Source organism: Emydura macquarii, unplaced genomic scaffold (genome assembly GCF_026122565.2).
Source record: "Emydura macquarii macquarii isolate MOO-44397 ecotype Brisbane River unplaced genomic scaffold, CSIRO-AGI_Emac_v2 contig_1253, whole genome shotgun sequence".
Lineage (NCBI taxonomy): Eukaryota > Metazoa > Chordata > Testudines > Chelidae > Emydura > Emydura macquarii.
In genome coordinates this window covers 61,165,268-61,189,940 of record NW_027131390.1, presented here as the reverse complement: position 1 = coordinate 61,189,940, position 24,673 = coordinate 61,165,268, and the positions used below count along the sequence as shown (strand labels likewise).

At 38.4% G+C, this 24,673-nt stretch overlaps 1 long non-coding RNA gene across 2 annotated transcripts; it reads right to left on the bottom strand.

Annotated features, from left to right (window-relative positions):
• Positions 1–1,611: 1,611 nt before the first annotated feature.
• LOC137154118 (uncharacterized) lies at positions 1,612–23,112 on the bottom strand. Of its 2 annotated transcripts, XR_010920079.1 has the most exons (5): positions 23,062–23,112; positions 21,735–21,867; positions 20,535–20,619; positions 16,026–16,089; positions 1,612–1,743 (listed from the first exon to the last, which is right to left on the bottom strand). It is a non-coding gene; the product is annotated as an uncharacterized lncRNA (long non-coding RNA). The 2 variants fall into 2 exon arrangements; XR_010920080.1 differs by lacking the exons at positions 21,735–21,867; positions 23,062–23,112 and adding an exon at positions 21,476–21,589.
• Between the last annotated feature and the right edge of the window lie 1,561 nt (positions 23,113–24,673).

Sequence of the window (24,673 nt, the reverse complement as noted above, 5' to 3'; positions counted from 1 at the left end):
AATGTTGAGAGTATCTCTCAAGTAGGATTCCTTCCTTCCTTTTCCAGGATTCCTCTGTGGTGTCACTAAGGCTATGTCTACAGTGACAGCGGCAAATTTGCCACCATCAGATCAATTTTTCCTGTTCGATTGAGCAACAGTGAAGACACGCTCAATCAATCCGGAAGTCGATGTAATAAAACCACCTCCCCAAAAAGTGTAGCGCTGCATTTCCCGTCAGCGCTGCACAGTGGAGATGGCGTGCTAAAGGGAAGTTACAAACTGACGTCAAATTTTGCCAGCAGTGTAGACCTGCCCTGAATCTCTGCCTGGGTAGTAGGACTCAGGCCATGTAAATGTGTCTCCTCAAGATTTACATTTACCTTTTAACTTTCAGATCTTCTCCCTCTGCTGTGAAAAAGAAACCAGCTGTGTTTTTTTTAAAAGGCAGCAAGTAGTCTCACTGAAGGGATTTGATTTCCTCTGGTGGATTAGACAAGTATAACTACATGAAAAATAAGTAGGAATGGGAATGCAGTTTTAGTAGAGATTGGTGACATCTCAAAAAAGGGTAGGTAAAAGTGTGCTCTGAGGCAATTTACAGCAGTAAGTAAAGATCATACCATATCTGATTCAAAACAGAGTAGGCAGTGTTTACTGTGCATAGCCTAGGAAGCCTCCACTGACATATTTTGTAAATGCCAAAGTGCTGATTTCATCTTATGTGCAAACTTTTGCACAGCTGCATTCATCCCCTGCCAGAAATGTATTCCTTATTCATTCCTTTTGTTCTTTTCAATATCAAATGTGATCATCAACATAATAATTTACTTTTGCATATTAAAAAGAGGAAATTTCGGAGCCTAAAATGCATTCATATCGTTTTCTGTTGGTAGCTGGAAATGTATTTTGAACAGCAATCTCATGCTAAATAAGCCATTTGGCAGATTAAAGTTGATTTAATGAATATGGTGCAAAAGTTAATATGCACTTTTTCAAAGATATAAATCCCTACACACCTAGATGTGACAATGTATATGGTACACCTGATTCCCCCATTTGATTGAATAATGCAGAGTGTAAATTTAAATGTGCCCTTTCCATCTGATATTTGAAACTATTTGTAGTTTCTTTACATAAAGATACCAACTTGATCTCATCTCATGAGAAGCAGATATTTCTTGTTGGCTAATGGTTCTTTTTTGAGTCACTTTTACACAAGTGTAATTTTCTTCATACACAATGACGTACATGTCTGTCATACATCCATTGCATCCAAATCATAATATGCACATTATTTGTTATATCCCAAAGATAGAATGGAGGGGAACCTATGAAATTCAGTCATTTTAGTGTGCCTTGTGCTTTTGCAATTAAATTCTTAAAATCAGTGGTGCTGCAAACACCTTTTCATTGTTATTCACGACAAAATAAATATTAATAAACAAAATAAATAACCCAGATTGTAAAATTTGTATGAATTAGTCATCAAAATGTTGTGGCTGAACTTCAGATTGTGAAAATAAAAGGAATGCTGAATTTTTAATCAATATTGTGTTTGGGCTACATTTTGGAATGTGTTTATTGTGCCTTTTACACACAAAGAGCAATCATATTTCAGTCATATTTTATTTCAGATTAAGACAAACAAACAAGAGCACATGAAGAGCTCGATTCTCCTTTTATGCGTTTGTAACTCTGCTAACTTTGATGGTGTGACTTCAAAGACTTCAGATTTCCAGCAGAATCAGTCCCAAAGTCTGCCTATGAGAGAAAGGGAGAGCACCATGTAACTTATATACACTAACATTCTTTATCTTGAACCAAATTATGCTCCAAAGGGAATTATCTCTCAAGACAATTTTAATATAGGCATAGACCATCTGTTATAATATTTTAATTTAGATATTGTTAAATCTTAGAGATAAAATAATCCAAGAACAAAACATCTTCAGCTAAATGGAGTCTCCAGAAGGCTATTAAACATTGTAGATTCATAAAGAATGGAAAGTATGTCAAATAGTGATAGAAAACGCACTAAGGATAACTTGAGGCTGTCATAAAATTAAGGTAAACTTGTCATACAATTTAAGGCCAGAAGAAACAACCAGATCATCTACTTCGAGCGCCAGTATATAATAGGCCACCAACATCACCCATCACCTGCACTCTCACCCTAACAACTAGACCAAAGGATTATTATGTGCCACAGAGAGAGAATAGGAGGGAGCAAGGAGCACCAATGCCTGAGGTCCCTGCAATTTCAGGGATATAAATAAGTGAGATATGCTCTCATGCTACAGAGGAAAGTAAAAAAACAAACAAACACAAGGTCACTGCCAATCTGACCTGGAGGAAAATTTCTTCCCAACCTCACATATGACAATCAGTTAGACCCTGAGCATGTATGCAAGAACCAGCCAGCCAAGCACCTGAGAAAAAGAATGCTTGGTGCAGCCTCAGGGAACTGACCCACCTTGTCCAGTGACCTATCTATAGCCAGTACCATCTTGGAGGCTTCAGAGGAAGGAGACCAAAAAAAAAGGAATATATTGGGGAGGAAAACATAGCTTCCTGACTCTGCAAATGAAGCCGTGAAGCATGAGCTTTTAGGGACATAAGACTGACAGATATGTCAATATTCGGGGCAGACCTTATGGAATTAAGTTAAACCTTATTCAATTAAGCATTTTAGGAGTCCATTCTATTAAAAATGAAATTGTTTCTATGTTGTTGTGGAAAAGTATGTAATTTCTCTCAGAGATGTGCTTAACGCAATCTCTGGAAAATATAAGACACTTCAAATGACTTTTTGGGACAATACATATGAAGAGGATTTCCTAGGAAATGCTTGGCTTGAGAAGAATAAAAATCCCCCCTCCCCCTCCCCCCCTCCCCCAGTTTCACCTTGAGCAGAAAACCATTGTCTGGCTATTACCTATTTACAGTCTCTTAAAAGGCCCAAACTGGATAAATGAGTGATTCACAGAGTCAAGAGTGTGCTTGTTCTGAGCTGAAGATATGATGAAACTCATGATCACAGGAAAACTTTTATGTTAGGTTTGACAGGCTAATCAGCAACCAGAGCCCCTGTGGGAATGAGAGTGTGATCTCTGATAAGCTTGTGTGTAGGTTCTTTTATTGTTTTTAACATTTTCTCTGTATTGCTTTTACCTTCAGGATAAACTGTGCTTGTTTAGAATAGCTGTGTGGTAGCTTGAGTGTGGCAATGACACTGTTTACCATCACTTAAAAAAAGGCTAAATAGTCTTCTGAAGCCGCCTGTCTTTTTGCTGAGGATATCATAGTTTAGTCACAGCGAAACCTGGAAATACCCCAGTCAGAATGGAGAGAGATGCATGTCTCTAACCAACAGAGGAAATGGTTGGAGAGCTGCAAGCCTACAGCGGGTGTCCTGGATGGACCACTGAGGGCAATATAAGTGGCAAATTGAACTGTGACAAAGACATAAACCAGGAGTGAGCACCAGGGCTACTGAGTCCTGCCCTATCCCATCACAAGTAACTCCATCATTCAATCACGCTGATACATTCATTCATCTCTCTCTTAATCTAATTAAGTTGTTTGTTCCACAACTCCTATTAGGAGGCTGTTCCAGAACCTTACTCCTCTCAAGGTTAGAAAATTTCTAATTTTCAGCCTTAATTTGTTCATGGCCAGTTTATATCCCCTTGTTCTTGTGACAACATTGTCCTTCAGATTAAATAGTTCTTCATTCTCTCTGGTATTTACACCCCCTCCTCCAAAGACCAATATCCCCTCTCCAGCCTTCTTTTTGCTAGGCTAAACAAGCCAAGCTCTTCCAGTCTCCTCTCATAAGAGAAGTCCTCCATTCCCCTAATCATCTTATTAGCTCTTCGGCACCTGTTCCAGGTTGAATTCATCTTTCTTGAACATAGATGAGTATAATTGTACACAGTATTTCAAATGAGGTCTTACCAGTGCCCTGTACAATGACATGAATTCCAGAGGGGTAGCGGTGTACGTCTGATTTAAGCAAAGCAGAAAGAGTCCTGTGGCACCTTAAAGACTAACAAATTTATTTGGGCATAAGCTTTCGTGGGCAGAAACCCACTTTATCAGATGCAACCCAACTTGTACCACATATTCTTCTTATTAGACCAGAAGTGTACATCCTTGCACTTTGTACAATGGGAATTTCATTCCATTTCTACAACTCCAGTCTTCAAAGTCATCCAGATCTTTCTGAATAATATTCCAAACCCCTGTATTGATGATGCTTTCCAAAAATATCATCAGCAAATTTCATAAGCACATTCCTACTTTTTGTGCCAAGATAATTTAACACAAATATTGAATAAGCTTGGTCCCAAAACTGTTCCTTGAAGAACCGCACTAGTAACCTCCCTCTAGTCTGAGAGTTCACCTTGAAGCACTACCCTTGCTTTCTTTTCCTTAGCCAGTTCCTTATCCACCTTACAATGTTTGTACTGATCCCCATATTTCTTAATTTTACTAATAATTTTCCATGTGATACCATGTCAAATGCCTTACTGAAGTCCAAGTATATTAGTTTGACTGCATTTTCCATACCTAAAAATATCAGTTATTTTCTCAAAAAAAGGAAATCAGATTATTGTAGTAAACCCTTATTGCAGTAAGTCTCCTTTACCATTTATTTCCATAAATTTAATTATTCTTTCCTTCACAGTTTGTTCTAACACCTTGTCTGATCCAGTTTTTAAGAACCCGTAAGTGTATATACATCTTAAAACAGAAAATGTTCCTGAGCTCCCACCCAGTTTGGATCTGGATTCAGATCTGGATCAAAATTTCCTCAGAGTTCAGGAATATTTAAGATTTTGGTTTGGGTCCACCTCTAGATAATACTTTTAATAATTTAATTTGGTGTTTCTTAATTTAATTATTATAAAAATTATTTACTGAGATGTTCATGCTTGAATGAGCTAGTTTAATTATTGTGAAAGGCTATTATGAAAATAGATTATTCTTTTTTGTTGAGATGATTGCAAGGTTTCTTTAAAAAGTGGAATATTTGAACTTTGCAGAAGGCTTGATTTATAGAATATTTGAGTTTTTCTGAATTAAAGAGACAGGTGATATCCTTTTGGCTTCCAGTTCAATCTTTGTGTCTGCTTCAGATAACCTGGAATATAAAATGCATTCCTCTTAATTGGTTTCAGAAAAAATATGAAAACAATAGCTTGACAAGAGTTTCTGTCAATCGATAGGTTTTAAATGTCTTTAAATTCAATTGCTTGCTTTGCAAGGAATGAAATTATATAAAATGTTCTTTAGTCAACCAACAAGTTGGTAGGTAAGTAAAATACCTATCCAATTATGTGGCTTCAGAAAAATAGCATGAAAAATACATGAACCGTGGCACCATGGTGCATATGCACTACAAAGAAAATTAAGGAATTTAAAGCTCTAGCTAAATGTATTAGAACAGAATCTCTGCGGCAAAATGTTGCTAAACTGAATTAACTATGTGAAGGGCAAACTACCTTAGCACATAGGAACATATGAGTTTCTTCAAGGTCAATATAGGTCACTAATAAAAAGTGCATGATGGCTTAGAACTGTAACTGCATTCCCTAACAAAGCAAGAAAGGGGAGGAGCAAACATGTCAAGCATCTGAGAAGCTTCTGGCAGTTGTGCAAAAAACTAAATAAGAGGCAGGCTCATTTGCTAGAGGGCAGAGCGGAGGCTTATTACAGCACTCTGAGTTCTGTGAGAGAGAGAAAAGAGATTCTTTGCCATACAAATGGTGAACATTGTTGTCCGTAACTAAAGCAGAAAGCACTGTTGTTCTGCAGGCCATACAGATGGTACCAAGAGGAAGATGCATGATGGGTGCTTACTTAACTTAGATTCCCAAAGCTAACTGAACCAGAATAATATATCACCCCTGATGCCCAAGTTTACAGCAAAGATCAAAGGTGAGACACAGCCATATGGCATGAGATTTACCTATGCACTGTGAAAGCAAATGGAAGGCAGCAGAAGCAATGTTAGGTCTTAGAGTCATGATCCATAGATGGCAGTGGTGTCCTCCAGGATAATCCAGGGCCCTTTTTTTAACAGGGAAGATTTACTGAAGCCAGATAGTAGAATTTTGATAGGGCTAGAAAAGTGGAGCCCTGAGACAGAAAGCACAGAGGAAACAGAAGTAAATTAAAAGAATTCAGGACATGGAAAAGCTTTCCAGAGTGTGTAAAGTGAAACACATCTGGGACAGTCATGAAATCAGGATAAAATGGAATCCAGGAGCAAGAAGAACCAGCAAGTTATTAAAAAGGCAGGATGTTATGGGAAACTGAGAAAATGCCAGAGCAGTAGGCAGCAGACAGAAGCAGACAACTGCCTTAATCCTGAGGACATTGGCTAATCCCAGGTCATTTATTATTTAGCTACTTAGAGAGAGCAGATCCCAGCCCCTACTACTGCCAAGAATTATCCCTCTTCCAGACTCTTGCATAACAGCTGATTCAGAGACAGGGCTGGCAAAAGAGGTGAGGTCGGTAGGCAGCATGAGGCAGCTGTTTTTTTCTGATGGCAGGACCAGGTAATAAGGCATAGGCACTATAAGCATGTGCTGAGAGTTTCAGTTTCCAGTCATGTGATTACAGCAGAATCTAAGCATTTCTATCCCTCGTGGTTGCAAAGAAAACCTTGAAAAATGTAACATGATGCAGTGATGCCTGCCTGAGTCTGCCGACAGACTTAGAAATGGCAGCCACTAGAGTCAGGCAGGAATCATCCTGATCCCACACTCAGTACCAGAAAGCAGAAGCTGCTCAATGGGGAAGGGCACCCTGCTTTACATTACCTAGGTGAGACACCCATGTCAGAATGTGCTTAGTATCCTAGCTTGCCTCACACTGAGTGCTTACTGAGGGTGACACTCTGCAGAGATGAATGATGTCCAAGTAAAGGCAGATGGAAGGAAGAGTAATTGGAAAAGAAGGAATTGTGATGGTCTGATGCGCAGTCGTTGGCCATGGTGGCTTATTAAATATAGCCGAGAAAAGAGAAATGACGATTTATAGAAAATAAAACGATCGGGTAAATACACCTTGGAGATGAGCTCAATTCAGTATTGAGATAGGGATTAACCAGCTTTTAATTCTCTCCTCCTTAACCTGAGTTCTTGGTAACTCATTAGCTTGTCAGGAAGCTTCTCACCCTCCAGAAACCTTCCCTCAACTGAACTTATTGTGTTAACTGGTACTTTCCAGCCTCTGATTTTATTACTGTACTTGTGGCACATTCTGGACTATTAAAAATGCATCAGCTTCTTTATCTGTGTATGTAGCTCTGCCTCCTTTTTTCACTTTAATCCATTTTCCAAGCATTAGCCTCACTGAAGCCTGAACACCAGTCTCTTTTGAAAGCTTGACACACTTTTCCATTCTTGTACATTGGAGGACACAATAGGAAATGTCCTCGACCCTCTTTTGAAGAGGCAGTCGTTTAATCCTGTTGCATGTAACCAAAATACAAGTGAAATTAGAGGGTAGTGTCATCTTATTTCCTCCTGGACTCCCCAGAGTTTCTGGGCTTTTTCAGCTCTACAGACTAGTCCCAACAGCACTTGTAGCTCCCCCACCGTCTACCTCTGGGAAGTGTTCTGTAATTTGTCCCAGACTCCTAACTTCGGTGCAGATCATGGCCCCTCTTTAAAAAGTCATTTCAACATTGCCTCTTCTATCTCACACTCCCTTCCTCTCTCCCAGCTGCTCCCACCACAATGACTAGCAACTTCTGCTCTGGAAGGAAAACAAAACATTTGTTTTCCTGAGTAGATTTCTTGTGGTTTTAGACCTTTTCAGAAAACTGCACACAGTCAGTTGTATTTCTTTCCACCGACCCTGGGATTTAGTGCCTGATCCAAAGCCCACTGAATTTAGTGGAATGAAGCCCATTGACTCTAGTGGGCTTTTGGATCAAACCCTTTAGGAGGAAGGATTTCCCAAAAGGATGTGACAGATTTTGAGTGTTAGCCAGCAAAACAGAGACATGTATATACTCATACAGATGTGTGTGTGTATTTGCCTCAACAATCCTAAAGTGCTTCTCTTTTCTCATCCTACTATCTCTAAAGATCTTCTAAACGGAGATAATTTTGAGCTCCATTTTCCAGGTTTATGATGGAAATCTTTGTTGCTTAACTATTGCCAATCAGAAAAGGATTTGATCCACAGCAATTTATATCAGTGCTTCTTTCTTCCCCATTTGATGAAAAGATATGCAATCTGTTACAATAACTTTTAAAATTATTCTCATCAGAAATATAATAACATGGACTGAGGATTTAGAAAGGTTTATGATGAGAAAAAATTAATCTTATGCAATGCTAAGATTTCTGCACGAAAATATTTTATTGCTTATTTTGGAACACTCACCAGCATAAAATTCACTTTAAAACACCAAGAAAAGAAAACTTATAATTAAAATTAATATTTTAACTTTTATATAATTTCCCCAATCTTATTAGCATCCATTCATTTAATACATTTAATGGTTGTGACTCATAAGCCTAAAAGCTTAATTTTGTTAGATAAATACACCAAAACCTAACATAAAATAGCCTATTATGTGTGAGAGGATTTTCTGCTGTTAATTGAAAACAAACTGGAACAAAGCTAAATCACATGAATATTTAATCTTTCTTTACTACACAAAGGTTGTTAGGAGATGCAAGTGTATACACATTTCTAAACAGAAACAGCAAGCTATTGACTGTCTCAGTTTTGGTAAATTCAAAGGAGTGCAGTGACCTGTAATCCCAATAGAAATAAGAACATTTCAAAATTTTTGCATATTTCCAGTGGTAACATGCGGTATCCCTGAAAACTCAAGTTTGTCCAGCTGGGGCAGCTTCAAAAAACCTACTTGTGAATGAGCACTTTTCAAAAATGTTGCCTCCATCATTAGCTTAAAGGGAGTTTTACACTTAGATGCTTGATTCTTAGAGAAGCTCCTCTGCTTGTCCATCTGCAAACAGTCATTTTCTAAGAAGCAGGACAGATTGGAATTCATGCCTCCCTATGGTCAGAAACCCTCACTAATCCCACCCTTGAGTGTTTTCTATATTGTCTACTTCCTGTTGAATATGCCCTGCTTACAGAGGTGGAAGGCGGGCTTAGAAGATAGCATGTAAGGTGGTTTAAGTGGCACCGGGGAGGTGAATATGAGGCAGCGCATATCCAGAGGAGAAGAAACCCACAGCACAGGGGAGGTCAGGTGAGAGTGCTTTCAGAGAAGGTGGGATGAAACTGGCAAGTGGGCGGGAGGGGGCTAAATCTCCTTATGGGGTGCAATGGTGTGATTAGTATTGTGGTGCTGGCCTGCAAAGAGACAGATATGGGGAGCTGAGGGTGTTCGTCCCTTTGATCTCTTGGTGTGATTTGCTGACAAATATACACATCCCAGGTATGCTGAGTGTTAATAGTTAATGCTGCAGTTAAATGGAGAAGCAACTGAGGCTAAAGCATTACAGATTTTTTAAAAAATTCATGTGTAATCCTCCTACAATCCACACTACTTTAAAGAGTTCCGTTTATCTCATGACACCTCACAGACCCTTGTTAGCTTTTCCTCTGTTTCATCCTTCAGGTACTGATGCTGTTTCGCTCCATCGCTACAATTTAAAAGTACCTAGATGTGTGCAGTACAAATATGCTTTTTTCCAAACCTGCCAGAGCCTGAGATAAAGCCCATTACATCAATGGGAGTCTTTCCACTGACCTCAGTGGGTGCTAGGTCAGGCCCTAACTGAGCAGGAGTCCAGATGAGAGAAAACAGTTTGGCAAGCATATTGTCTTTTCCTCAGCTACTTTGCAGAGTCCAACCCCTTTAATATGACTCGTACTCCCCAGTTTGCAAGTTAAACTGTGAGAAGTGAATTTTCTATAATAATTTTGTAAGATAGTGTATGCTTCAGAGGAGGATCTGAGAAGAAGTACAGTTATGAACTTTCCTGTTTTGTCATGTCTAGTGGCATTGAGGTATTGGCAAGGTTCCTAATCACTAATTAATCAGTCTGCATGCAGACTAGCAAAAGCAGGCCAGTTATTTGCTTAGCTAGTAGGGATGGCTTGGCTATCAGGGAAGGGAGAAGCTAGCAGGCTTGTTTATCTAGTCAGGGTGCCCATGTTCCCTGGCCTACAGGAACGGAGACATGTGTGCACCTGCAATAGCAGAGGACTGGGAGCATGGAAACAGCTGGAGTCATTGCTGAATGCAGCTCCCTCTAGCCCTGCTTCTTGTGTTACTATGGAAACCAAGCAGAACTAGAGAAAAATGAGCTCTTCCGCAGGCTGGGGAGACAGAAAAAGCTGGTGGCAACAGAGCAGTTATTGCTGGGAATCACTGTGAACTAAGGCTGGTGAATATCCTGGCCAGCTCCCCCTCCACCCACCCATCTTACCCCAGAGTTATGAGCAGGATAGAAAGGAACAGTAGGGGAGAGTCAGGGACTTTCACATGGGCTGCAATCGCTAACCAGAGATGCCTGTGTCCCTAATACTGATGAAGGGGTGGAAAGGACTTTCAGCAGGTATCTGGCTGGCTGACTGAGTTGTGAAATGACTATATTCATGCTGCTGGCTATCTAATTGTGTTGAGGTTAGGGCACCTAGGGCCTAGATCAACATCTGTATTTATATTTTAAAATCTAAATAAATAGGTTTTCCCTGGGGCAGGAGGTCTCCACACAAGAACCAGGTCTAGGAGGGGCTTCTTTTTTCCCTGAATTCTCCAGGCGCTAGCACTAACCCAGTATACAGGCTTCAGATGCCACCACTCCTGCAATGGGGCTGGCCAGATTAAGATGAGGTTGCAGATTCCCTGATTACTAAACCCCTTGTGGTGGAATCTGGATGCATCCCTGCAGACTATCCCTGCTAGGTGCATCACTCATTACAGCAGGCAGAAAGTTGCAGTTCAAGCACCTTTGAATCTGATCAGACAGAAATGTGGGGACAGGGGTTAAGGAAGTTGAGGCGGGTCCCCCTCGGTAGGTGGGATGTGGGAGGGATCATGCGGTGAGTGCCCCTCCAGCTAACAGTTCCCCTTTTGCAGAGAGGCAGGCTTGTCCAGGAGTGGTTTTTCCAATGGAGGTGCACCTTCTCAAGTTCATTGGAGATAATATTTTGAGAACAATATATAGATATATTCTCATTATTACACAGGGCAAAGAGTAATAGGAAGGGCACAGAGCATTATAGACACTTCAGAGAAACTCAGAAGGTTGGCATGCTGCTCACCTGCTTTTGTGCAGAAGCATGCTATCAGAAGAACTCTCAGCCTGGTTAAAATAAAGCAACCTATTCTATTGGATGCACAATACATTTAGGACCCATTAGGAAGAATTTAGATGGATGACTGCAGCATGGGACTAGGCTGATAGTGATATGTTGTTAGAATAGTTAACTTTGGCTCATCCAGTGTCATTACTGATTTATTGATTCCACAGCAGGCAGGCCTCAGACCTGATCTTTACAAGCAACTATGCTGGGACTTCAGTGAGTTCAACTGTTGTTGGAAATTACACAAATACAAAGGTGAAAAATGGTTGGGCACTCAAGGAGCTCACAAGAGAGGTCACTGGAAGGGGGCGGGAGTCAGTCAAATGCTTGCCATCTAGGAACAGAACCAGTAAAATGAGTATGGGATGGCCTCATCCCCAATGAGCTCAAGGTGCTATGGGTACTCTTGTGGGAGAGGACAGTGTGGGACGGGTGTTCAGTAGGACTCATTATCATATAAAGGGATACATTTGATAGGATAAGTCAAACTTGGAAAGCCTTAGAGGGTTTACGTCACACAAGTAAGAGGTAACATTTTTGCAAAAAACATCCTTGTGAAAAATTCTGAGGCCTTTTAGGATAGCAGATCTGCTGGTATCTCTTTTAAGGCAGGTGCCAAAAAATGGTATCTGGAGTATCACTGAATATCCCAACCTTTCATACCAGGAAGTTTAGTGACTGGCATGAAAGTCCAAGAATAATGATCTATCTCTTTTTTTTTCTCTCTCTCCTTTGAACTGCTCTAAACATGGTGAAAGCTTCCAATTCACATTGACCATTTTCTGGCTACTCCCAATAGCACTTCAGACTTTAATCTCTGGGTTTGTAGTCTGAAGGTCCATTTTATTTTGACAAGTCCAGGCCGCTGGGATGCTCAAGGTCTTGCTCAGGCTCTGAAGCCTCAGTGCATAGTCAAAGAGGGTAGTGGCATATGGATCAAGTTTGTGACTGACTGATCATGGTGGGATATTTGGACACATTTTTATCTGCAGCAAGGGTGAACTGAAGAGCATATACAAACATTTATAAGCCTTTTCCCTTCTTTTCAGGTTGTCTGGTAGCTTGAGAGGAGTAGTAGGGTCAAATAAGATTGAGCGCACTATGAGCTCCAACAGCATAAAATGTTTTGGGCCAAATATAGATGCTGGAGACTTGAAATCCAGACTTTATACACCCATGAAATGATTGCATTGTTAAATATATGTAACCATTTTAATCCAGAACTGTCTATCAGAACCTCACAGTAAAACACTACTAGCTATAATTCTCTGACCTCCAAACTGTGGACAGCCTTGGCTCATTTCCTTTTAGGTATTGGCAAGACAGATAACAATAGATTATAGAATAAAATGTAGAGAATTTTTAACAATGATGACCTATCAGTTTAGGCTGTAAGGTAATGCTGTATTTATTACAATTAATCAATCAAAGTATTAAAAGGAAAAACAATCTAGTTTTAATCTGCTGTGGTGTTCCTACAGTGAACATAACATTCATGTTAAAAATCCAAAACCATATTCATCTGCCAGTTTGGAAAGTTGTGTGTGTTTCTGAGACAGAGCCACATATATTTCAAATACTGATCTGCCGTTCCTCTTTGGTTGATCAAAGCAGGCTCTAAGTGAAATGGAATTTAACTGAAAGACAGGAGAAGTATGATTTTTTTTCACCTATTTTGTCAATTTAGATATTGCTGAACATTTTTGGTTTTCACATTAGTAGAGACACAATGTTAACTAATTATTCATAGAATCAAATTATTCATGAATAATTTTGAAAGTAACATGACAGGCCACACTTAAGGGGTATTATGTGTTGAAGTACTGTGTCATATACTTGCAGTCAGGACACTGGGAACAAACTAACTGTGTTTTTTACTGAGTGCACCTGGCATTAAAAGCTTGTACACTGAACTCCATCATAGGACTGATCTTACAGGAGATAGAACTTGATCCAAGTCTACTGAAGTCAATGAAAGATTCCCACTGACTTTAAGGGACTTTGGATCAGGCCATAAGCCCCGATTACAGAATGTAAAACTCAGGAAACTGACAGAAAGGAAAGATAAAAAATATATAAAATTATTCAACATAGAAATATAGATATTGCTGTGCTGGATCAGAGCAACTGTCTGAGTTAAAGTTATGAGATGTGATTGTTATAACTTGTTTTTCCTTTATTCACATATCAATTTCCTGTAGGTCTACAGTCACAGAATTCTAAGATTCTACCATTAGAAGCCAGTAGCACACATGGAAGAAGTCCCACTGAAGTTCATGATGTAGGTGCTATGAAATTTAAAGGTTGCAGAATTGGGCTCAGAATTTGGGAAATTTGATTATTCTGTAAAGTATTCAATAAAATGATCTCTTCCCCACCCCACCTCCAAATATATATATTCAAATGAAACTGCAAATATTTAACTATAGTTCATGCCATGTATCAGGTGGACATGTCAGTGAAAGAAGGCATGGATTTAATATTACTTCTCTCTACTACTTCTGAATAAAAACAATGGTAGCTACTGAATAAAGTAGGTTTAAAATACTATTAACAGGCTTACATTTTTGCTCTTTGGACAAATAATTATAATGCTTTTTTCAGAGTCCTTTAGGGTGCCCCAGTGTCTGGAAGAATATCAGTTTAAAATTTCAAAACCCAATTACCTTGAAAGCTCTTTGTTATCCAAAATGCAGTAACAAAGCCATGGTAATTTCCCATAATATAATATGCAGGTAATGTGCATATTACATGATGGGAAGGCTTGTGGTCCAAAACTCATTATCACATAGGATTCAATTTCTGATCTGTTTAAGCTAATGAACCTTCAATTTGGCATACGAGTTGTTGCTAAAACAAAATATCTGAACATGATGGGAGCCAGCTGTATCATTACTTGCTAAATGTGAATATCATTTACAGTAGGTGTCATGTCTGATTTTGATAAACTGGAAGAAAACATGTGAAGAATGTAACATTGTGTATACGGTGCTGCTAGGCTTGCAAATCTAAGATTTATTGGAAAATATGATATATTACCCAAGCATTCTCATGTCTAGGAAGATAATGAAATGCTATCTGATATATGAGATGGTGTCCTATATACAAAAGCTCAGAGAAGGGAAGCTGGATCAACACAGTAGTTTTTCTCACCCTAACATTTCACAGTGATGAGGTTCCTATATTTGAGTCTTCCAAGCACAGAGCTTGTCCTTGGTTATAATAATAATAATAATACTTATCACTTGTAAAGTACTTTTCATCTTCTAAGGTCTTTTCCAAAGTGAGCTAATTTTTCTCACAACAGCTCTCCGTTATATATAAATATTTTTTTAACAAAATAAAAGGGAAAGGAAACAATTTAGAGAAGTTTAGTCAGTTGTTCAGGGCCATGGAAGGAATCAGCACAAGAGTTAGGGTTAGAACTTGGATGTCTATGGATTTCAGCTGATGCTTAGACCACTCCTATATTATAAATGGTGTAATTGTAGCTGAAGAAATATCATATCTGTCATTTATCAGTAGCCTGTGATCATCAAATTTGGCATCTTAATGTCAAGAAGAAGATGCAGTGAAACATGTTCAAAACTCTTTTGCTATTCAAAGAATATATCCCTTAATCAATATATCATCATACTTCAATCATTTCTGCTTTAGTGCCATTTTACATGTATTCTTGTCACCTGAGTGTGTCTTTCTCTTTTTCCTGTTCTCTTTTTCATCTTTTCCTTCCCTCCTGTCCTTTTTTTTTTATCCCCCTTTTACATCTTTGCCTTTCAACACAAATTGGCCACTGTGTCCATTAGGCACCTCAAAAAACTTTATCATTTTGTATATGAGGAGTTCCCAAATGGGTAAATCCACTTAAGAGAGAATACACGAAAAGACTAATTTCTTGGAGCCCTGTCAGCGTCGGCACTGCATGAAAGTTAGTCACCTTTGTTAACCACTTTACATTTGTTTCAAAATTCTCAGTTCTTCAGTTTTTGTTTTAAAATGTGAAGTTTTTAGAAGTATTAAGTATTATCTTAAATATTTAAATTCTTTTTTCCTTTGTCTTCTCCCCACTATTATATGCAGTTATAGATATTGATATTAATATATAAATCAAATTGCAGCAATTAGGTATTTAATTAAAATGAAAAGATTGCTCCTGGCTGAACATTTATGGTCCAAATTTTTAAAACTACCTTCCCATTTTGAAGCTGTAATTATGTGGATGAATAATAATAATAATAATAATGTGGTATTGAATGGCCTCAGTAATGATTAGGATATCATTGTGCTGGGAAAAGTACAAAAATGGATAAAGAGAAAACACCTGTCCCAAAAAGCTTACATTTCAAAATAATGTTGAATGCTGATTTAAAGGTGCAATCATGTATTTAGTTATCTGAATGCCATCCATTGCACCTGGAAATATTTGTGTCTGCAGTACTGCGTCTTTGATTGTGGTTGCAAACTAAAAACTTGGAAGAGGCCCTTTAACAATTCTGGCCCCAATATTCAGTACTCAGACCAGAGCAAATATTTATGACTAAGCATTAAAACTCCTGAAAAACAGGATTTATATAAGAAAGGCTAACTATTGCCACAACTTTAGCTTGAGTAGCATGAGTAGAGCTACCATAATTTCAGTCTGTTATAACACAGAGCCATATGCAATGAAATAAAATACAAGACAAACATATCAATGCATCTGTTGTTCCAGATTTTTTGCCTTTTACCTGTGGTGGATGTCCGCTTAGGTTCTGATACTCAGCGTATCCCTCTGTGTGTACAGTTTTTCTCCTGTAATTTAGCCAGAAAAAGAGACCCAAATTACCAATCTTGCTGCTGGGAAATGTTCATTTTTCGTTTAACACTGAGAGGCCTCCCCACCCCCATCCCTATCCAAAGTCCATTGAAGTCAATGGGATTTTTTCCCAAATAAGTAACAATTAAACATGACATCCACTATACAGGGATGACCTCTAAGCTTTAAATTACTGTCATGTTAGTTTTAGGTAACTAGGAGGCCATGTATTATGATTCACATTATACAAATTTGTGGTATCATAATGGATCTCCAGTACATTCAGACGACTTTATATCAGCAAATGCAAAAAAGAAACAAAAATTGAGCTGAACATATGTCAAAATAGAATGTCAGAATAAGGGCTACTTGATACTGGGCAAGTGCCATACAATTTTTCTGCACATGAATGACACATAACTGATAGACCTGATACAGGAGTCACACCCATCCAAAGAAATACAGTTTGGATTTTCAAAAGACCCTGTGGGATTTAGGCATTTAAATAACTTTGAACATTAAAGGGAGTTGGGGTGCTAGTTTTCCAAAGATATGTAGGTTTCTGAAGATGTAAATAGAGGCCTACTGGGGCTTACAAAAGCAGTTTTTTGAAAATCCCTTTAGGTGCCTACCTGCATCTTTAGGTGCCTGAATACCTTGGGAAATCTGGCCTATATTCTTTTGGCTTTTTCAAAAATCCCAATAAAACCCATTTCATGAAAGGCTTGCAGGAGCTATGTCTCAATATCTCTAAACCTTAACAGTTTTGGTAAGGTGCCTTTTGAATGACAAATGATTGGTGAAACATTAGAATGAGCATTGTAATATAGAACTGTAGAAAGATTGTTGAAAAATATTGATGAAATATTTTGTTCTTTTTAGCTTGCTGAGGACTGTAAGTCGATATTCCTTGTATGACTAATATAAAATGTATTGTTGGCTTCCTGCTTTGGAGATCTGATAATGATAATGTTGGCATAAAGGATAGAGAAGAGCCTTCTTGCTGAAATTTATTTTGAGTGGTTGGTTCTGTAACTTTAGGGGACAGCTGAAGACCTGCTGTCCCCAAGGGTTTTGCAGGGGAACTAGGTGGAAAAGCTTCTTATTTTCACTTTAACTTGCTAAGTATCAATGGAAGTGAGTTCTATTGCTTTGATAGTCTGGAGTGCAAGTGACCTTGCATGTCTGAAAAGGTGGTGTGGTTTGAATGGAGTCTAGCTGGCAATGCAGATTCTACTTGAATACACGATGATTGCATTGCATTGATGTGACTATGAAAATCATTTCTGTTCATCAAAACGAGGTTAAAACATACATGCACTTGTGCCATGGCTAACATCTATGTTTTGAGGAAAATGAAGAACCATTGTATCATAATGTCTATTTTTGTCTTATTAGTGAATTAAACTTTCCTAATTAGTCAGGGGAAAAAAAGTATCCCTTCTGCATAATGTAAGCCCCAGAAGGTTTGGATTCTGGGACTGAAAACCTGATTTAATTCAGCAAGGAGAGCCAGCTGCTGAAGTCCATGACAAAAGCATACACACTTCATAGTGTTGCAGACCTAACCAGAAGGAAGAAAGTTCATGCCAACTTGCTCTTTTCTTAGGTCCTGGCGCTGCTCACATTGAAATCATTTGGAAAACTCCCATTAACTTTAGTGGACCAGTATTAGGTCCTTAAAGTCCAATACCCAATGTTTTTCCTTATCAAATATGCTCATTTTAGTGATGCTGGGTGAAATAAGTGTTCTGATATACAGCCAGAAGTGAAGGAACAGACAGACTTGGTGATTTAAATTAAAATACCTTTCAGGGGCTGGATGGCATGGAGCTCTGGATCAGTGGCCAGTCACTATCAATGTAAGGTTTTTTCCAAAACTTCTAGAGTTTACACACTGCTCTTCCCTGGGAGACATCTCTGTGAGTGACATCAGCTAAGAAAGTGGCCACCAAGATATATTTTAAACATATATCCTTAAAAGTTCTTTGCCAAATCACTGACACTGTAGCAGATCGATTGGGGGATAACCTGCTTCCATTGTAAGGGGATTGAGAATGCAAAAATTTCCCCAGACATCTTGGTCAGGAACCTGACAGACACACTCAAGGACAATAAAGGAGAAGTTGATGAATCAGAAACAATTTTACTCTTGGAATTTTGATTAGTTGCTGCACATGCAGAACAGGACAGGAAGGGGTTCTCATTTTCCATAGGCCACCATTCATGGAAGCTGTTGTCACACCATTATGCTTAGAGATTATCATATGCTTAGGTCATGACACTACATTCCTTGTAAGCAAACTTCCAGCTGAAAGCAGTATCTCCCATTGGAGCTAATGGGATTTTGATTTCCAAGGACTGTAGGATCAATGTCTGGTGATGAAATATCAGTACGTCTGTGGCTGCAATGTTTCTGAATCACCCAGAGCTGACAAGTAATGGAAATCCATTAGGAAAACTTGATGAGATGTCTCAATCAAATTTTAGACCATGATGGTTTAGCTGCTATAAGTTTTGAATAAGCATAAAAATCATCTGCTTATTTAAATAAAATCAACCATCCAAACCTCTTGAGGTACCTATGATAACTATTGCTGGGTTAGCAGGTAATGCTTTAATGGATACAACTAAAATCAATCCACTAGACACTATTAATCATTATATTCCTTCCCCAATATTAAAATTAGTTATACCTTATTATTTTCAAGCATTATTCATGTCTGGAATTACTACCTACCTTCTATTTTCAGATTTCATAGTTTAGAATTATTTCTATTCTTCAAGGGAGTTCCTGCAATGCATGATGAATTCTTTTCTAGAACAATGACCTTTGTTTTAAAAAAATAGATGTTCCTTTCCTGCAAATGGGACTACACTAAATGTATGTGAAATACTCATATCAGACCTCAAATCCACTCAAATATCACCTTGGGTCATTTAATCTCTTAGCCCCAAACCTGCAAAGGTTGGGTTAACGTGAGCTAAGATTGTTTGCGTAGCTGGAAAACTGATGAGTCTCCTTTCATGATGCTAGATTTCTCAATTTTTCACAAAAACAATTCCTAGAACAAACCTTTCTTATCTTAGATATCATAGGATGACCCAGGGCTGGCTGACAGAGGACAGAGATGATCACTAAAAAGATGAGTGAGGAAAACAGTTGTAGGGGTACAGAGGAGATTGGTGTTGTGGGCTGTTACACTTCAAACTACAAGGGTTGGTTCATTTCTAACCACTGTGAATCAAACATCAGGGTCTAGTTTGTTAGCTGATGCCTGCAATGTTCACAAAGCTCTACTGTTTATATCACAATTAATGAGAAATGATAGTTGTTACCTTAATTTCAGAAATGCAATAAGAAATCGATGCATTGCAGCTGTTATTTAAAGTTAGCACCATGTGACTAATTCTACTTAGAGTTTATATTTTGTTCTCCTGACAATTATAAATTACTGAGCTACGCTCTCACAGTTCATGATGTCAGCTGAATCCCCTGAGTAGATATTTTCCTTCCAAATGACGTTTAAATGTCTATAATTCTATGTTGGATGGAGTTTAACATCAATTGTAATGCTTTATAGCATACAGTAAACTCCCTTGTGTCACTATCAGCCAACTTGGCATTTGAGATAATTTGTTAACTGTAGCAAAATATATAAACAATGTACTTTTATTTTAAACAATTGCTGTATAACATATGAAATGTAATTGAAAAACTATCTCGTAACCATAGAGAATACAATTTGAATTGGCACTATGTGATTTTGAGTGTATAAAATCACAAGAAGGCAATTGGTTTGTGGCTCAAGTTACTTTATTCAGCTAAGAAAGAAAAAAAATCCAGTTAGGAGTTGCTGCTGAAATATTTTGAGAGGAAACACTGTACTTAAGTCTGTACTGTTCCTTTTAAATAGTCTGATAGAATTTTAAGGGGGAGTTTAATATGAGAAGGCAGGACATCTCAGGAGATTGGTAAGAGGATACTGAATTCTTTGGGTCATCCTCAGATGATATAAATTAGCATAGCTTCATTGAAGGCCAGGGAGCTGGAGAATCTGTGTATAAATCTGCACACACTTAAGAATTTGTGAATAGTAGATCAGAAAATGCAATGTACTTAGTTATAGAAAGAGATATACCAAGTATTAACATGAACCCTGTTATCTGATGGCCTCCCAAGTATTTACGGTTTTTCTTCAAAACACTCCTGTGATGTAGAGAAGTAGTATTATTGTCGCTATTTTACCAATCAGATATTGAGGCACAGATACATCATGTGACTTGCACACAGTCACCCAAGACATCTATAACATAACAAGGAATTGAATCCAGGTTTCTTAAATTGTAGTTCCATGACTTAACCACAGGACTATTATTCCCAGTGGGCCAACTCATTCTCCCCCCTATAATCATGTATAGACAGGGGCTTCCACTGTACCGGTGCTTGTGTTTCCCACTTGGATCCTTCAGAGCACTCATGCAGTCTGGGGTCTGCTCTGGGGGATGGGGTGGAGACTGAAGGGCTGTGAAGGAGAAGAAAGGCGCTGTGTGGGGAAGATGTACATCGTTCCCCCTTTGTCTCATGGTCCTTATCTATGCAATGCAATATAGCCCCAAGCCTCATTAGCTTTTCCAAGTAGCCCCATGGGGAAACATAGGGCTGTTATAGTGAAGTAGAGGATTCCCTGTTTGCTTTACTCCGTTGAAGTCATGCTGCCAAGTACCGGGGTCAGAGCCAGGTAGGATCGTGTGATCATTTAAGAACTAGAAATTAGTTTTCCAAAAAAGTAAGTCAATTGATTAGGCACCATTTGTGGAATCATGATGTTTCTAAGGTTACACATAGAAAAATCCCAAATTAAATTAATTTCTATTTGGCTTGTCTTACTAACCAGTAGTATTCCCATGTACTTCTGTACTTCTGTACATACCTGAGTACTTGGAAGCACTCTACATATTTGCTCTTAAGTACTTTGAATATTCTGTACTCGTTACTTGTATTTAAGTACATTTAATGGGTGCTTAAAGCAAAAGAAACTTTTTTAATCCACAAGTACTTTTTCCAAAATAGTTTTTTGAAACAACCACAGTCTTTCGAACAGTTCTGGATTCTGGCTGGCTCCCAGAACCCACTGTCCCAACTTGTGGGCTTCAGGCCCTGAATTCTGACAGCCCAATTTCTTTCTGTTGGTTCTGCTGTTGCACCAGCCAAGGAGGGTGGTAGCCACACCTCCTTCACTTCTTTTTGGACACTGCAACTGGCAGCAGGAAGACTTGCAAGTAGCTCCCCAACCCAGTAGTAGTAGAGAGACTCACTGCCTGACCTGTCCTGGTCCACTGGAGGGACCAGTGAGTGGAGTGATGGGGGCAGACACATACCTCTGTATTTCACATTGAGAGAAGAAGCCCAGTAGCTGCATCTCTTTTTCTTTCTCTTCCACTATGTGCTTATATTATTTAGGTATTTGTCCATATATTGACCACACAATTGCAGGGAATACAGGTGTTGAAATAACTTGTAGTTGTACTTGTACTTATAAATACATAAGTACTATTTCCACAGCATACTCATCGTTATAAGTACTTCTGTAATGGTGTGCTTGGAACTTATGCTTAAGTCCTTTTTATCAGTACTTACAACAACACTGTTAACCAGTGTCATATGCACCATGTTGTCTGTTCAGAACCTCTATTCAAAGATTCTCAAACCTCTGACCAAGTTGTCTCAAAATTCAAAAGACGTCAGTTCTCCAACAGATGTGCATTAGAGCCTGTAAAATAAAAATCTCTCATATGCCACCATCTTGAACATCCACATGATGTTAACAATAAAAGATTCAACTGAGACATAGTTTTATGCTACTGTAGATTGAATGACCCATAGTTACATTCCCACAACTCAATCTGTTTTTTTCTTTAATGCAAAGAAATCCCCCACTATATATAATAAAACGTGGTGCTCCTACACAGAAAAAGGTATCCCACTAAAACCATAACACCATAATTGATGTTATCAATACAAGTCGTAATTTAATCAGTGAAGCAAATAGCAGATAAATTGCTTGGTAAAATAAATAAACTATAAAATCAGTTAAAATTCAGTAACATCTGCAGTTTGCTTTCAGATTTCTAGTCATAGGACTCTTCTTTGAGAACTATTGTCAAGAGGAAGCCGCATATAAAATCTTTTAAAATGTTTAATATTTCTGTCAAATGAATTGTAAATTGCTCCAACATATAACCTGCATTCGTTAATTCACTGCAATCATTAACATTTTGTAGGTTGTGATTCCTAAATATGCACCTCAGGTAATAGATGGGGGATTTAATTCCAGATCCACATTCTTCTAAACGCATCCTTCATCTGGACTCTGAAAAGATTCATTTACCTTTTCTATTCAATTGCTTCCTTGCAGGGCTTTCTTTTATAAAACAGTTCTCTTTGCTGTGTCTAGGCCTTTTCTAGCAGATAACTGGGCTTACCACAACCTTTTCCCATTCACTTTCCACTCCTGTTATTATAGCAGCTATCCTTTGTGGAATACTATTGTCCCCTTAACTTCTATTTCTTCTGAATCAAAATCAAATACCCTATTTCTTCCAGCACATAATGGTGGAATATGCTTTTCACAAAAAAAGACCTTTATCTATAGTTCTCTTAGTTATCTATCTCAATACTGAACTTTTTATTCTGTGTTTACATTATGAATTCTATTTCTATCTAATTGTACTTACAATATATTTAAAGGTATGTGAAATATTTCCAAGCCCTTTATCTTTATTTAAAGAAATAAAATCTTCTACCCCCATATATATATATATACTACATTGTTCATGCACACTCACACCGTTGCTAAGGGTAGCAGTATTTTTTGTGGCTGCTTCTTTAGCTGAAGTTTCATCTTAGCACTTGTCAGCTCACTCAACAATGAGAACAAAGCAAAGGGTTTTAAAAAAAATCTTACCTGAAGCTTTATACAGATTCACGGGTAAGAGCACCAAGCACTCTATTCTCCTGTCAGTTATGCTCTGTGTATCTCTGGTGTCTGGTGTGATGTAAATGGAAGCAGACTATCATTCTCATTCAAATTATGCACAACTGGCATTTTTGTCTCCAAGACCATGCTTAATTGCTAAAAGGGGATTACACATTCACTAATGAGATATATAAATGGATAGCTGTTTGCCCAAAGGAAGCAAGTTTCTTAATTTGATTCCTCCATAAAACTGTCATTTCATGAAAATCTAAACATTTTAGTTAGAACTGTCCAAGGGCTCTAGCCAAAAAAGATTTCTTTAACTCAGATGCAGCAAAGCACTTAAGCATATACTTACCTTTAAGCATGTGAATAGTCTCATAAGCATATACTTAAGTGTGTGTTTAATACTCTATCAACTGAACTGTAAATTGCACTAGTGTAATCTGTATTACTGGACAGAGCTAGAGAGCTCTATGCCTAGCAGAATCAAGCCTCAGCTTGGTGACCCTAACCTCACACACCAATCGTTCAACTTCCTTTTTCACCTTTGCAATTAAAACATATTGAATACCAAATGTTAAAAACCAAAGACTCTCTTATCTGAAATTCAGTCCCTATTACTGGAAACACATAGTACTACCCAGATTACCTGGAAGTCTCAAGTACTGTTGAAAAGTTTAAAATCTGGGAGAATGAGAAATAAATATATGGAACAGCCGGCAAGCAGCTCAGGGCAACAAGCAAGAAACATGGACAAAAAGCAGCACTTCTGTTCATTTATTCAAACCATCTGGGACCAGATTGTGGCTTTTAGCCACTGCTCTGAATTGTGGGGTCTGTGTGGAGCCACATCCCCACAGGTTGTGCCTGTATGCTGGAGGAAGAGTAATTTGTAACATCCTTTTAAAGCATATAGCATACTCCCCCTTGTGCAGCCCAACATCTTTTGGGGGACAAATGGCAAAGCATGACGTCTTCTGTGCTTGCACCCTATTGAGTGAGTTAGTCCTGTGCAGCTTGAGCAACTTGATAAGCAGTCCTGGGCAGTTGTTTCAGACATATCAGTCTGTAGAGTTAAATTACATACCAATCTTAACACATCTCTCAAGATCAACTATTCATCAACTCAACCCAGCCCTTACTGGGCACAGCTAAACTGGGGACAAATTTGTGGCTTTCTTTATTCATGGGCTGATTTTCCCTGTGCCATGTATAGCTTACAGCAATTATTCCAGCTTGGCATCAGCCAAAGATTTCCTGATAGTGGGGGAATAATTAATGAGAGATGACTGGTGTAATCCGTGCATCCAACTGCAAGCTGTGCAAAGAGATTTACAAAAGTAATTAATATTAACGTGTGTAAAGCACCATGGGCTCAGACACTTTCCAGTCACCAAGAATTTTAAACTTGTGACACCCTGTTGCATTATTCCATACCTGTAGAGTGAGCTGTTATTCCTTTTTTCAAACCAAGGGGCAATTTTCTCGTGGACTGATACGTGTGTTATTATTGAAAAGAGCTTCCAATAAGATCCTGTCTCATCAGTATTGTAAATTTCCTCAGGCTGCAATCCTTCCTTTCCCATTAAATTAATTG